Source organism: Corvus cornix, chromosome 11, assembly GCF_000738735.6.
Source record: "Corvus cornix cornix isolate S_Up_H32 chromosome 11, ASM73873v5, whole genome shotgun sequence".
NCBI lineage: Eukaryota > Metazoa > Chordata > Aves > Passeriformes > Corvidae > Corvus > Corvus cornix.
Genome location: NC_046341.1, coordinates 5,289,407 through 5,305,296, shown reverse-complemented (window position 1 = coordinate 5,305,296; position 15,890 = coordinate 5,289,407). Strand labels below are relative to the sequence as shown.

The window sequence follows — 15,890 nt, the reverse complement described above, 5'->3', positions numbered from 1 at the left end:
CTCACAAGTTTTAGCAGAACTAGGATTTCACATTATGATTTCCTTCTGTACAAAAAAAAATCAAGGGGAGGATGGAGCTCAACTTCTCACTGCCCAAACATCTGATACCAATAATACTTCTTTTACTCTGTCCAAAACTATATTTAAATTGCATTTCTGGCAGGTTTTGAGATGTATGATATAGATCTCCTGCTATCACATCAGATGTAGTTTCCTTCAGAACTGTTGAACCAGATGTAAAATGTGAGAGATGTAAAAAGTAAAATAAAAACCCTGCTCAGAGTAAAGTGTTTCTGACATGTGGCTATTATATATGGGGTTTTAGATGGATATCTCCACTCCAGCTATTTAAGAAGGTACACAGTACCATAACTCTATTGGAGCTGATTAGTGCCAGCTACTTGTGATCAGTAGGAATTTAAAAACCAAGGGCTGCCAAACACTAACAATTTATAAACTGTATGCCAGCAATGTGATGCAACTGAATATTCTGTAGTGCACTTAATTTCAAAGTAGAGCCATATTTAGAACACGGGGGGGGGGGGGGGGCTGGGGGAGAGAGAAGCTAATATATCACACCAGTATTTGATTTTCAGCACTTAGAACTATACATGTTCTGTTTCTTACTGACAGAGAGAACCAGAGGCACAGAGTGAAAGGAATTCTTGTGAGGTTGTCAAGCAGTTGCACAGACAACAGGTATAGTTGTAAAGTAATTCTCCCTTTTCAAGCATAAAATTGTCTCTTACAAATCTCAGTCGCAAATGTGTGTAGGTAAAGATCTGAGTTACAAATGAAGAGCAGTGAATGAGTTCTTTGGCAGCAAAGGTGAGTCAAAGCACGGGTGACACCAGGGAAGAAACAGCTGCACTCCCAGCACATTAACATCCTGATTGTATCCCACTCCCCACAGACCCAATGATGACTTGCATGACATTCAACACTATCTGAGGAGCAAAGGAATTTAACCAACTGTCTGCTCTTAAGAGAGAAGGGCAATGATTCTCCTGTCACTAGTTTTATCTCTTTGCAACCCCTTTTTAGTTCAAGGAAATCACTCCTGATTTATCGTACTGAGAGGAGTATTAGTCTGAGCCTATTTCATTGCAAGACCACAAGTCCTTCAAAAAGCAGGGCTTCCAGTCTCCCAGGGACTCAAATTTGTCCCTCCCTGGTGACTGTGTGTCTATTAACATCCCAAAGACACTATGCTGCATAGTGCCTTCAGTTATATACTGCACCATGGACCACTCTAAAAATTAATGTAACCGTGTTGTGTGACCAAACCAAGAGAAAAAGAAGTGGGGAGAAAAAGCTATAAAGGCAGTGCATCCAATCATCAGGAATCAAAAAAGCCTTCTGAGAAAAAAAAATCCAATGAGACAAAAATTCATCCTGATCCCAGGAGAAAGGAGATGGCTTTGTCATCTGGAGCACCCTGACACCAGCTCAGCAACGCAGAGATGGACCCTACTGACAAATGGGCACAGAGTTGAATCTGCTGTAAAGCAAAGAAGGCCCTTTATATCATTCTTGTCCATGAAAGACACCCAAGGGATAATTTTTATTTTTTTTTACTCAGAACAAAAGATGCCCACAGCTTAGAAAGCCAAAAAGCCTCACTGAATGGAACTGAGCGAGAAGTAGAACTAAATAAAATTCATCTATAATCCTTGTAGTTAGTTTCTATCTACCCAGCATTTTCTGTAAGCACCTAAATCCCCTTAAGTAAACACAATATACTGAAACTCTGTGCTTAGCCAAGTTCCTTCACTTTTAGGAGTTCAAGGAAGCTAAAATGCAAATGAGAACTTTGACACCCTGACGCCCTGATGCAAGACAAGAGGCACAGAAACCAAGCAAGGAGCCCCAACACGACTGGAGAGCAAGGAATGTGATAATTCTCATCCTTGCTGACTTCTAGCTAGCGCTGCTTGGATACTTTAATATCATTGTAATTTGTAATTGTTCAAATTGATGACATCCCAGTTAATGGAGCTATAAAAATTTACATGAGGCTCAAGGCTCAAAGGCATGCCTGTAGGATGGAGCATGGGGATTTGGGCAAAGGCAGTTAAAGTGGCCTCTTTGCTTCATTCAGGCATAAATTGGGCCATTGTAATAAAGGTCTGAGAATGCTCAGGGAATGAGTTTTATAGTGCCAACAGTCAGGAATCTTTCACACTGCCACTGGCAGGGCAACTTCAAACTCTCTCCACTGTATATGGCATACAGAATTACAGAATTACAGAATCACAGAATAGGCTGAGCTGGGAGGGACCCACAAGAATCAAGCCCAACTCCTGGCCCTGCAAAGGACACCCCAACAATCCCACATGTGCCTGAGAGCATCGTCCAAACACTTTCTGAGCTCTTTCAGGCTTGGGACTGTGACCACTGCCCTGGGGAGCCAGTTCCAGTGCCCAAACATCCTGACATTCCCAGAGACCTGACATGGGAATCCCTGAAAACATGTTTGGAGCATTTCACCCCAGTACAGCCAGCTGAGGGGCAGCATGCTGAGGGCCCAGCAGTACCCGTGGCTCTGAATTCAGGGCCAGGACTGTTGCACATTCTTCAGGAGCACACGTCATCCTTTGGGCACAGGAAGAGTCGCGATACACCCTGGTTTACCCGAAGGGCCTGAGCAGAAGTTGTGGAGTTAGATAACTGTGATGACAAATGTAGAGGTTTCTCAATAGGTATTTTAATTTGGGATCCTGCATGGAATTGCCACACCCTGGTCCTGTAAACACAATGTGAGATATGGCAAACATTTGGAAATACACAGAAATCCAGATGTTCTCTCATGTAGTACTGGAAAAGGATCAGTACAGACTATGTTCAATAGATGCCAGTTATGATCTTACATATATTTTTAGAGAAATGGTGCAATCCTTAAAAAAAGAGAAATTGATCTTAATGGTAAGTGACATTTTAGTTCAGTCACAATTACAATCAACCAGACTTACTTTTCGCATTAGTAGCAGGATATGATCCTTAAGTTCATACAGGGTTAAGTTTGTCATCCTCAGAGATTTCTTAATGACCCTTGTTATCTAAACCCTGACTCAGAATGGTGGCTGTGGATTATGTTTTCAATGCACATCCTCAGACATATTAGGACACGAAGTGAACCTGACAGGGAGAAGAATATTTCCTTTCTCCTCTGAAATGCCCCAGGAGGGTTTTCTGCAGGTGACCTCTTCAGACCTTGGCTCTACATTAGAGTTATTGTCCTGAGAGAAGATTCAGTTAAAACACACAATTCATTTCATATAGTGCTCTTGAGTTTATTCTTGGTGGCAGCTAACTTGTAAAATTTTATTATGGATTCTTCTTTGGTTTGCTTGATGGAAAACAATTATTCTATCATCAAGTCTAAATGATATACCTTGCTAGACTACACAGTTTTCTTTCCATTACTATTTTCAGATAAAATGTTAATTTCTGCTTAGAAAGAAGTTCTAAAACATCCTTCCTAACATATTATCAATATATTAATTTAGGTGTCACACTTCTAAATGGCTGTGTTTAAGGTCTTTTATCCTTAAACAAGACTTATGACTTCTGAATACAAGCTGTTGACTAAAATAATTAGTAATAATAATAATAATGATGATGTATCAGTGTGCTGGTGTCTCTTATGAGAGCAGAGCTGGCTGTTGTAGGCAAATCCACAAATGCTAGGTAAGAGTTCACCTATGCCTGAAACTGCCTACACTGTCACCAGACAGAAAGACACAGAGCAGCAGAGTCCTACCCTTGGAAGTGAAGCTGCAGCACAGAAAAATATGCAACTCCTGCCCAAATAAACAGGCTATCTCTGAGAAGCAGCTGTGTCTCCAGAGCCCTGCTCAGCCCCAGCAGCAGCAGGGAGCAGCTGGAGCAGCAGGGCCCTGCTTTTCCAGCTCAGCTCTCCAGACAGGCTGCTACAGCCGTGCTGCTTCCAGAGCCGCCCCGTCCAGCAGTGACTCAGGTGCCTCTGCTCATTGTTACCCAGGGCAGGTGTACCCCAAGCAACTCAAGAGGGTTTGAGAAGGGCTTTGCTGCCACCTAGAACCGAGACTACTAAATCCCAGCTGAGAAGAGAAGCTCTAACCCTGTTCAGGTGTGGGGCTCTCAGTCAGTGGAATTTTCTCCACAGCAGGCCTGGCATTTACTTGGGGGAAATGTCAATGACAGCAGAGCTAAGCCCATACAATTTATTTACAAGCATGTTTTGAGATGATTGTGAAGTGTAACTGACCCTGAAATACATTGCTCTATGAGGACTTTGGCAGGGAGCTATTTTTATGCTACAATAAAATTTCCAATGCTGTGACCCCACCCTGGTTTCGTGCCATGGCCTTACACCTGCTCAGAGTGACAACCTCCAAGCCGAGGCAAGAACCTAAAGTCACTCTCTCTCTCTTGCCTAAGCCTGTGAGTTCTCTAAGAAAGAGAAGTAAAAGTGGATAATGAACATATCTGAAACCTCTTAAAACTTCACCAGGGTTAGAGAAAAGAACCCACCTGTCTGCAGTTTCAGGTGCACTCACTTGTAACTGATTTCTCAAAAATGGATAAGTTTTTGTTAGACAGGCCTATTTTCTGGAAAAACAGTACTTCAGACATTACGTGCCCCCTTTCTTTTATACAGACACATGCACTGGAAGTCTGACGCACATTCAAAACAGGTGAAAAATTCTCACTGATTTCAGGAGTCTGTGCTTACAGGAGGTTGAGCCCAAAATATCTGTATCAATCCTTTTCTTTTAAATTCCCAGGCAACAGTCATTTAAATTGACGTTCACCTCTTATCCTACAAATTTGCTCTTCCTAAGTTACTGCTACTAGTAGAACTTTCTCTTGCAAAACAATCTACTGAAGAATTCACAGATACTTACAGAGCCATTATTCACATATCTGTTACATATCAAGTGAAAAATCCGGGCTACTAAAAATATTATGCAGCTTCTTCAGTGCAGTCAGACTGCTCTGATAAGATGGCAGATGCAACCTAGGAAATTAAAGCAAAGCCAGTGCAGTGGATTTGTATTTTGAATCTGGTTGAAAGCACAACAAACATTTAAAGCAGCTTTGTACAAAGGCCATTCCTAGGGATGAATCTTGTTTTGTAGCAATTATCATGGTGGGGTCAAAGTCTGTCGAAAAAATCCAGGTGTCCTAGGGGAAAATGTTCAGAAGGTGATTTTATTTAAGGCTTATTACAATTCCCTAGGAAACCATTCAGTGGGGTTTTTTCATGCTTCCATATACCCTTGAATATCGATTTGGAGGCATGCAGAATTATACGATTCCACGGAAATTAACATGGTAATGAATATTAACATAACAATTAATAATACACTTAAATGTATGTCATGCCAAGTGAGCATGAGTGAGCCAAGAATGAACCAAATGTATTGTACCAACTAACCCCCCACAGTTATAAGACAGAAATGAACAGCATTTTGTAATTATACACAGTGACATATTTTCTCATATCTACTGCCAAAAAAAATATCACTTTTTGGAATTAAAAGAGAGAGCAGCAAATAGAAACAGCTATGTCATCAGTAATTGCAAACATGTTTTCAGCTCCAGCTTCTGATAACCATCCAAAGGAGTTCTTTTAATTGGTAAAATTGACAACTGTCCAAAAATAGAGGAGTCCTTAAGGGCCATGTTCATGCCTAACAAGTCAGATAAAGAAATCAGAGTACCTAGAAAGTTTTGCAACGAGATGGGAATTAGCAAATAAGCAGTACAACTGAAAAATAAACAGTGCTGCTGCTAAAGGGGCTTTTCAGATATTACAAGACTACATTAGCTTTGCCCCATGGGGTCTGATCAAGTTGTCCATGAGAGATGGACAACAGATTGATTCACTATATTTAAAATATAACCACCTCTCACAGGAACACTAAGAGGATTGCTTAAGACAAGTCTTCTTAACACTGGCACTCTCTAGCATGTGATAAAACAAGCTGATGAAATCCAAAACAACTTTAGAGATGATAGAGAGTCAGAGAATTTGGTTTCAGAGCTTTACAGCTAAAAGATGCTTTTGTAGGGCATCGTTCTTAGATGTGGGTTAGATCTCAGCCCAAGATGCTTGTCAGTGGTAGCGGGAGAAGCTGATGATCCCCCACTCCACTCACAGGAAAAGTGGCTCATGTGAAAGAGGTCTATAAAACCATCCAAAGGCAGGCAGAGGGAGACTCTGCCAGGTCTCCTCTGCAGGCAAAAAGACATTTCATCAGCGTGATCATGTTTGAACATTAATCCTTACTTAACAAGGATTATTGCTTGATAACATCACAGGCAAGCAGGAAAGTAAGGTCCCTACTCTGAAGTTTCTTATCTAAAGAAATTTTGTCTTTCAAGTATCATGCTATACCCCTGTTAAACAATGAAGCCAGAAGCCCACAGACTCTGCTCCTCATTGACTGAACAGGAATTAGGACACTGAAAGCATGGGTGTCTAGGGAATTCAGAACACCAAAATATCTGTCGGTCCTAGATGGCATACAAATAATGAAAAAACCTTCAGTGTTAACAGCCCTAGTGCTGGTCACCTCCAGCTGGAACTGACCAGGAGAGCTCTCACCAAGAAAAATGTCTTTTTATTCACCTGGCTGAATAAACCTGTACTAAAAAAGCCTGTATGAACTACAATTCTCTGTCCCCTCCCCACACAGGTATATTCCATATATCCCACATCAATATTTTGCCATTTGCTGCTAAAGGTTGTGGGAGAAGTAAGTTGCAAATTCCCTTGAAATCAGCATTTCTCCCTATGATTAGCTGTCTCCTGTTTACTTGGCAGTGTTTAAGTGACAATACTGTATTTCACTTTAAGTGAAAATACTGTATTCAAAGAGGAATTAATAAAACTTGTTGGGGCCCAAGAGTTGCCACAGACATATCTTTGTGTACACCATAAACTATGTGTAAATATGTATTTGGACAGTTGTTGAAAATGTTTAATTTTTCCCAAATACCACAGCTCTTTCCAAACAGCAGAGCTGGATGGCATAATGCACATTTAAAGATTTTTTAATAGTCTGTTTTATTTATAGTTATTTACTCAACAGAGTGCATCAAGCCTTCAAAACCTCTGTGGGTTATGTGTGAACTAAGGAAGCATCCACCCATTGTTTTAAAAACATGTGTCACTTGCAGTTGATCGATTGATCTGTAGAACACACTGCAATCAGACATTGCACTTCAGAAAAAACAAGATTTGACTGTTACCTGAAGGAAGTAACCATGATACTTCTACATCCACAGGGGACAACTCTGCTTCCAGGATCCAGTGTGAATCCAAAGCATGCCCATTAACCAATGCTCTTGCGCTGTTTTTCTCCTCTTGGTAAGTAGCAACCCTTTCTGAATTCAACCCTTTCTGAAACATATGGAAAGTTACAGAAGAGGCAGAGCCCACTGTTAGAAGATTGCCACTAACTCACATTAAAATAGAGTAGGAACGAGCATTTAGCAATGTTTCTCTGTTTCTATTTCATGTAAAACCTGGACTGAAATCTCCTTTCTCAAGTTTTACAATATGCTCAATTCAAACATGGTAACACAAGTTGGTAAAGAAAGGATCCAATGAGTAGCACACCACAGGTTCTTTAAGCCTGGATTATTTTAAGACATGTTTCCCACTGAGTAGGTCAGTACCAAAAATCTGGTTTCTATTTCAGTGCTGTCACTACTGTGTTGATGGCATCTTGGTCATCCATCATTGAACAGCACACCTCAGTTTTCTCCTCCTGCAAAGTCCTTTGCAATTTGTTTTGAGATATAAAGGTGCGAAGAGTTCTCTAACAACTAAAAATGGTTGTGGTTGGTTTTGGTGTTGGTGCTGTTGTCAAGCAAAGTTTCTTTAAATGCTCAAGCTATTCTTCTGCCCTGTGCAGAAGCTACTACAATAGTATCCCAGATACTATTGCATCACCAACAAAACTGGAAAACATTCAGATCATTTAAGAGATTTGCAGAGACAGACTTAAGAGTGTAAAGTGCATCAAACGATTTACCACAGGCCTATCTATATATCATAGATATCAAATTCAATTTGAAATGCGAGAAGGGAAAAAATGAGAGATATGACATTCATATACTGTAATTAAATGGAAAACACATGCAAACTGTAGCAAAAAATAATAGCAACATGAATCGTGTATGTTCCATCTGCCTGTTATTACGGTAGGAGTGGCAATGATTAGTAGAAATAGGGTTGCAAAATTATTTCTTATATAATATCACTTCCTGTGCCCAGAGGGTAAATGTGATAAAGACATCTCAGCCTTAGGCGAGGGCAAAGGCAGAAAGCAGAGATCTTTCTCCTGGGAAAGAGGAGCACTTGGTTGCACAGAAGCCAAAGGAGGTGCCAACTTCTCATCCTTTGAAGGTACCAGCAACCAATCTTGGAGCTAGCACACCTCTTGGAGAGAAAGATACACTGCCAGGGACCTGCTGCCTAGATATCCCAGTCAAGGAGAATCTGCTTCAGAGTCACCCTGCACAGGGGAGAAATGCTAATACCCTAAAAGCTCCAAAATATTGATCTTGTGGACCATATTATGTAAATTCAATGATGCATAAATGTGAATTTTTACATAGACACTTAGACCCACTCTGGGGGAGAATATTCCCATGCTCAGCATTATTCACAAGCCTTGTGCCAACAATTTCTTGTATTAAATGTAAACCAGCTCCATTAAAGCACAGGCATGGGTGTCTCAGGGTCCTGCTCCACACAGGACTGAAGAGGCAGCAGCCAGGCACTGGTTCATTCTCGTGATGGACTCTGCTTTTGCTCTAAGAGTGTAACCCTGAGCTCTTCCAGAAGCAGAACTTTCACACATTGCCTAAGAACACAAGATAAAGCCCTGGCAAGCTTGAGCTGGCAATCTGGGTGGAGGATCTCCCCCCTCCACCCAAACCTGACTCACTGTAGCTCCTTGCAGCTGAAATACGTAGGGGCAAGATCTTTGATGGTGGTTGAAGCAAGCCATCAGTTTGGCTGCCTTTTGGAAGTGCTGAAATCGGTGACCGCAGTGGGGACATGCAAAGTTTGCAGCACTGAAGTCCCACATTAGTTTTTCTGTCCACCAGAAACCAGGGTGGCCTGCAGCAGATTTGAGTGATGCTCTCTGTGCAGCTGCACTGACTCCCAAACAAGCAAGGGAGAGGAAGCTAAACTGGCTTAAAACATCTCTGCTCCCTCCTGTTTCCAGGAGCTGCATCACTCTCATACATCATTGCAATGGCACACGTGCCCAGCCCTTAGATCCACACTGCTTCGAGCCCTGCTGCACTAACAGAACCAACAAAAATGCTCCTGGATTCTTTACACAGGGTGCTGAGTTTGGAAAAGGTGGAGGGAAGAGGATATTTTTCTGCAAACAGGATTTTTCATAAGCGACATAGTCACTTTTTGCTGTTACAAATACAAGAGCAATAACAATATATACAGGCCTGAGCAATAATGGAGATTCTGGCCGATATTTTTTCCCTGTCATAAGCACACTGGGCCTAAGGCAAGGTTTTCTTCTATTTAATAAAGTAAATGGAAAGGTAGGGAGAAAAATAAAATTAAACAAAAAGACCTGCATTGCCTCTCAAATTACACAACCTGCTAAATATTTAGGGCATTCTTTCCCACAAACATTTCAAATGGATGAGAAAGGGGTTTGTTTTCATGACAGTTCACATCCTCTTGTGGGCCAGACTCATTCCACTGGAAGCTCACTGAAGTTAATGATACAGCAGCAAGGATGACAGATGAAGCTCACGATCCACATTTCAGTGGTACCTGTCTACCATTCAGACAAATCAGCTCAGGATTAAGACGCAAGTTAAGACACTAAAGGTTCAGGATGAGGAGAGAACTAAAATAGCAGAAACAGTCTAAAATCTGTGGCAAACGTGTGTAATTCCACTCTCAGTCTCTTGGCTACAAAGGAAGGGCTTGAAGAGTAACAATGCAAGAGTAACATTACTTTTCAGTACTTCCTTAGAGTGACACCTGCTCTGGCTGTTTGGGGTTTTTTCCCCAGTTGTAGTGAATTGCCATCACGTACTCTCATTGCATGGCTGGTTACCTTTCTTGTAAAGAACAAAGTGAGAAGTGTTTACTGTTAATTACCAAAGGGTCAGCCTGCAAACAGCTTTGCAAATCATGAGTTTCAAAACACTTCCGAGTTCCTTCAAAACACCAGAAAAACTCCATTGGCCTTTTAAACTGGAAATAGGAACTTGATTTCAATAACAGGCCTAAACCAATCTGAATTTATTAGCAATTGAATTAGAAGTTCACCACAAATCCAAACGAAAATCAGTAAGCAGTCATTAGATCAAGTAAAAATGAAAGTGAGGAAGACAAGAAGCAATAGCTGTAATCATCCATCCAAAACTAACTTATCAGCTATCAAACAAATAACTGCTGTTAAAAGCTTTTTCACGTTAGGCCACTTGTTCTTCATAATAATTAAAATACAATGCTTTAATAAAAAAGTTTCATTTATATTCTGATAGTCAAGCTAGCACTAAACTTGATTTTGGGCTGTTCTCAATTAAGGACTGTTTATGGTCTCCAAAATCCTTTCCTGGATGCTTCTGAGGTTCTGCACCAGAAAGAGGAGGGGAAAACTGGCAAATCATAATAGAGATGTGAGAGCTGTGCTGGGGAAAAAGAGCAGCCCCTGCTATGGAATCTGGATTCTAAACTCGACCAAAGCCAAGCTGCAATGAAATGTAAAACTTTGGCCAAATTCCTGAATTCTAATATCATGATTTTCATTTACTGTACTTATTTTGCAGCACGTATTGATTTCATATTGGGCAAACCACTGTTCTTGTGACAAATTCTCCATTTGTGAGGCTTTCCTCTGCCGTTTTCCAGCCCTATCTCCCACACTGAGCTCCCCATGTCCTACCCTGTGCGAGCTCCATCCCCAAGGCACAGAGCTGCCCTCTGACAACCCCATCCCTGCTGACAGTGAGGATGAGCACGTCCCAAGCCACCCTGGCGTCCCATCCCCCAGATTTTTGGAGGCCACCTCGCTGCCTCACGCCATGCTGAGGCACAGAGGCACAGCACACACCCTCTGATATCACCCTTCCCACTGCTTCGCAACGGGGAAACGATGAGCACATGACAAAGAGGCGGCCACTGTTCTTCCTCACTTCAAAAGACAATACCCTGGCACTAATAATCCTTCACACTTAGTAACAGCCAGCTTTATAAACAGTAATTAAAGATGCCTTCTGGTGTACCTGCAAAGGAAACATGATTTTTGTTCTCCACAAGGACCACATTTTCTTTAGTGACTTCTGATTAAAGGAGCTAACCGTAAGCACAAAAGGCTTAATTTTCAGGGGAACAAGCAGCTACAGGTCACATATTATAACCTTTTAACAGTGTCTCCTAACAGCAGCTAAAAGTTAAAATCTGAGATTTTCAGCTGAAAGCCTCACAGTTCTTCATTTCAGAAATTTTCTGCATACTGCTAATCATTAATTTTGAAAGAGGGGCAGGATTCACACAGCAAAGATTGTGAAATCTGCTAAATCATTTTTCCATATACTTATACAAAAAAATCCCTTGTTTATTCCCCTGATATTGCATTGAGTAAACCTGCCAGGGATGAATTTAAGCAGCATTCTGAGATTCAGTATATTGACTGTTCATTGGCTTGTACCTCTCCTTTTATTTTTAGTCTTCAAACCGGCCAAGGCTTTTACCACTCACCATTTCCCCAGCAATTAAGCCCTCTATGAGCAGTATCTGGAAGTGAAAACTGGTGACAGTTACAGCCCTGCCCACTCAGAAAACCCAGCACAACCTGGGTGAGCCCAGAGACGCCAAGTCACTGCTCTGTCTAATTACAAACCCGAGGCAGATTAACCTTTGATGACTAAATTAATCTTCTAAATAAAATGAATATGCATCAGCCTGCAAATTAGGATTAAATGCTTAGCAGAATCTTTATGTGATCAAGCAGGTTTTGTGGTGCAGATGTTAACCATTAACATAAAGCAATAAAATCATTCTTTTTTTCCTATAATAACACCTAACAATTCCAAAGCCACCTTTCATCTGAGAATCTCAAAGGGTTTCATAAACATAATTAATTAACCCTCTCAGCATCTGAGACAAGAGCATAATAATAGCCCCATCCAACAGCTGAAGAAACAGAGGCACAGCAACATCCTGGATCGCGTGCCTCGGACTGTGCGTAATGGGGATGTTAAATGCTTTGAAGAGAAAGAAAAGACCAGGTTTATGCTGCCTCCAGCCCCACTCTCACGGAGACAGGCAGGGTGGCTTCTCCACGAGGCTGAACTCCTGCCATGCATGCACATCCCTCTGCCAGAAATGCCCATGGAGGCTCTGGACAGCCTTTGAGGTTGGCATCGCCTCCACCAGGCACCGGGACACAGGAGAGGTGGGCACTGCCTCACCTGCCATCTGCACCAGGACAGCTTTCCCTGGGAAAAACAATGGAACTTGGCTCACCAGGGACCAAATGAAAACAGACTTCGCACTGCTACCTAGTTCTGAATTAAATCATTGCAGCACTGCTGGTGAATCTTTTCTAGAGGGAAAAAAAAAGTGTTTCTTCTGGATTTTTTTGGGGCAGTAAGAATTACCAGTCCCTTGAGGTGTCTTTTTCTCACACACACTGACAATTTAATCACAAGGAGACCCCAGTGACAGCATTCCCACTTTTTTTTTTGACTGCTGGTGTCCCTGCAATGTGATTCCTATGTCTACATGGAGTAAAAAACTTACATGGAAAGTTACCACTTCCATCCACATTCTGACACTGAAATGTGAAGAGATGTGGCCATGGTTCTTCCAGACTCTCACAGAAGACCAAATGTTTTCAGGGAATCGAGGAAAACTGCTGAGGACTACTTTCTGAGCTCTTTCTTCCAATGGGATATTCATTTCCAAGTGGCTTACAATAAGGAATTTAGAAAATGTATGCATCACAGCTTTTCAGCCGTACTACCTCTGATTTTAATTTCATTATGTTCAAGCCTTATGCATTTCATTATTATCAAACTGTAAAATTAAGTTTCAATTTGATCTATTTAAGTCAAAAATAACGGGAGAGTATTGCTGACCTACAGACAGGCATGTGAGAACTCACATTCTTGATAATTCAATTTGTTGGCACATTTTGTTGTCTAATTGTAGCAGCTTCTCTTGGTGTATAAGTTTTCTTTTATGTAAACTAATCCACTGGTGTAAAATGTCTGTTACTGAAAATGTAATTTTATTTGTTTGAGAGGTAAGTGGATAAGTTCTCAGTTTAAATTTCTTGGCTACTAAAAGGAGTTTTGAACTAAAAATTTACTATTACATTAGAATATTGACATCACATGTATAATTTTGACATATAAGCGACTTCCACAGTACTGGAAGTTGGACATTGAAAAGCATTTTCAGTTTTCATACAATGACTGCTAAAATCCATGGAAAAATTCCAAGGACTTTAATAAGCTTTGAATTGGGCACATTATTACTATGAATGTAATTCTGGATACCTCCCGTAACATCTAGGCCATGTGAGAAACTTAGGAAAAGCAATTAACATTCCTCTATCAACTTTTGTATTTACATTTGAAATTTACCATTTAAGACTTTAATTCTCTATAAAACTGCTTAAATATACATAACTTCAGTGTTATTTAAATGTTTTATGATCTTCCTGAAATGATCCATTAATTAAAATCACTTACTTAGTATCTTAAACTTACCTACTTTTATTTTATTTGGAAAGAATTGGATTTAATGTGCAGGTTTTGTTCATTTTCTTTCTGAGGAAATCTTAATTTGGAAGGAAATTATGATTATATGGTAGGGAGAAGGATGTCTTGAAGGCTGCAGACTTAGACTAGTGGTAATCATTAGCTACCATGTATGACATGATGTATATAATTAAGAGACAAATTTATTACAGAAATTTGGAATTATCAATTAAAAAGTAGTCAGTGCGGTCCCCGAAGGTCTGATATGATTACCTGCCTTATCTGGGCTGTCACTTCCAATGCTGGTTGGAATCTCAAAGACCTCAGAGGGGGCTCCCTGGGTCAAGTTAAATAAGGGAGAAAACCTCAGTGGAAAAATGCAACGATACAAGCGGGTGCAAACTAAACTCTTCTTGAGGAGAATAAAGAGATCAGCTTAAACCTGAATATTACTGGCACACTGTTCTTCCTTTCTACTGTACTTCTGAATGGACTGGCAAGGCCATTCCATCTGCGGCTGTACCCCAGTCTGCTTGATGTGTTTAAGGAATGCTGAACCTCGGGGGCATTAAAGGACACTCCAGCCTGTTACATTTTTTTCTTACTTATTACATCTGCAGACTTTCATTTTTCCTTTGAGTTTCCTCAGGTTTAGGGCCAGAAGAGACAGTTAAATTATCTAGTCTGACCTTGTATATATACACCAGGCCACTAAGCTGCACTCCCCGGCCTCCTTTTCTCCCTGTCATTTCACTGATCCACAAACACGTCTCAATTATGAGGCAGCGAATCAGTGTAAAAAAATAAACAGCTCCTCCCACCTGCCTTTGTTCCCAAAATCTCAGCTCCAGCAAAATTCTGTTGCTCACCCTGAAACAGAATTAAAAATTTGGCATCCTCTGATGAATTAGATTTTGTTTTTTGTGCAGAGTGTCTCACATCTTTATTGCTCTGGGCTCTAGTTTGGATTAAAAATAAAATTAATAGAAAGTGTCACCTCATCATATTTTTTACCTGATTGGTGTAGATGGATCTTAAATACTTTATATCCAGCTATGGAGGCTGAGTACACCAATTTATGAATTCAGATACAAACCGAATGAAGTTAAAACACAAGTTGTTCATCCACTCAACATAAAAACCTAATTTTGAGAAACACTATAAAACTTCTTCAAACCAATATACATCAAGAAACATTGCATACTGTTCACAACTCCAGTACCTGCCTATGCAGTAAAACTTCTGACATTTACCAGAAACAAAGGAAAAGAAAATAATAGTCCAAAACTCATGATACGGTTTTTCAGGATATGATTTGAAAACTGTGTGTTGGCTCCGAAATAAAGTTTAAATTTTGTCCTGGAGACACAGACACAAGGAGCCTGACAGACAGTGATTGTCTCCTCTTTTAAAACTGTGCTGACAGCATCAACTGTTGTTCACTTTGGTATCAGGGAGTGTCAGGAAGAGTGAAACACTTCTTACCTTACCACGTCATGCAAAATTTAGCACCTCTGTCTTTCCCTGGATTCGCCCCACGAGCGTTCCTAATGTGCACAACAAAACCACATGCAACTCAGATGATTTCAGATCATGTTACAGTCAAAACACAGAAGAGATTCACAGAAACATTTACTAAGGTTCACCAACCTGTTGAGTGAACCTGGGCCCCATTCCAAGCAAATCTGGATTGATTAATGTTTTCTTTAAATCAACATCACCTGATGTTTTTTGCTACTGATGTGAATCTCAGCTTTTCCTTTTCTCTTGGGATTTTGGACTGGTGTAAGTACACAGCTGAAAACAGCACATGCAATGCACATTCATCTACGTATAACTGAAGAACCTGTATCACTGCTTCTTCAAGGAAATAAAATATTGCAAAACCTGCATCCCTCCAGCCTCACCAGTATTTTGCACTGTTATGAGCTTTTGAGGGAGGGCTTGGAGTAGGGCTATTTTCAAACTGTTCATGCATTTAAGAACACTGCAGTAAAGGAGCTTATTCTACATTTCAACCATGAGACAAAATCAAGATGCACTCAAATGTACAAGGAATGGAACCTCTCTAATGGATCTCTTGAAATCAATGGAACTACTTATGGAGTAATATACCATTGTGAGTGAGAGCT

General features: G+C 40.6%; 1 long non-coding RNA gene across 5 annotated transcripts in view; it reads right to left on the bottom strand.

Annotated features, from left to right (window-relative positions):
• Nucleotides 1–15,890, bottom strand: part of LOC109145165 — a 55,309-nt gene that overhangs the window by 8,277 nt on the left and 31,142 nt on the right. For all 5 annotated transcript variants that reach the window (XR_005602916.1, XR_002046431.3, XR_002046434.3 and 2 more), the window contains 2 exons: nucleotides 15,244–15,305; nucleotides 7,243–7,393 (listed from right to left, as the gene is read on the bottom strand). This is a non-coding gene — a long non-coding RNA (uncharacterized LOC109145165). The remainder of the gene's footprint in view (nucleotides 1–7,242; nucleotides 7,394–15,243; nucleotides 15,306–15,890) is intronic.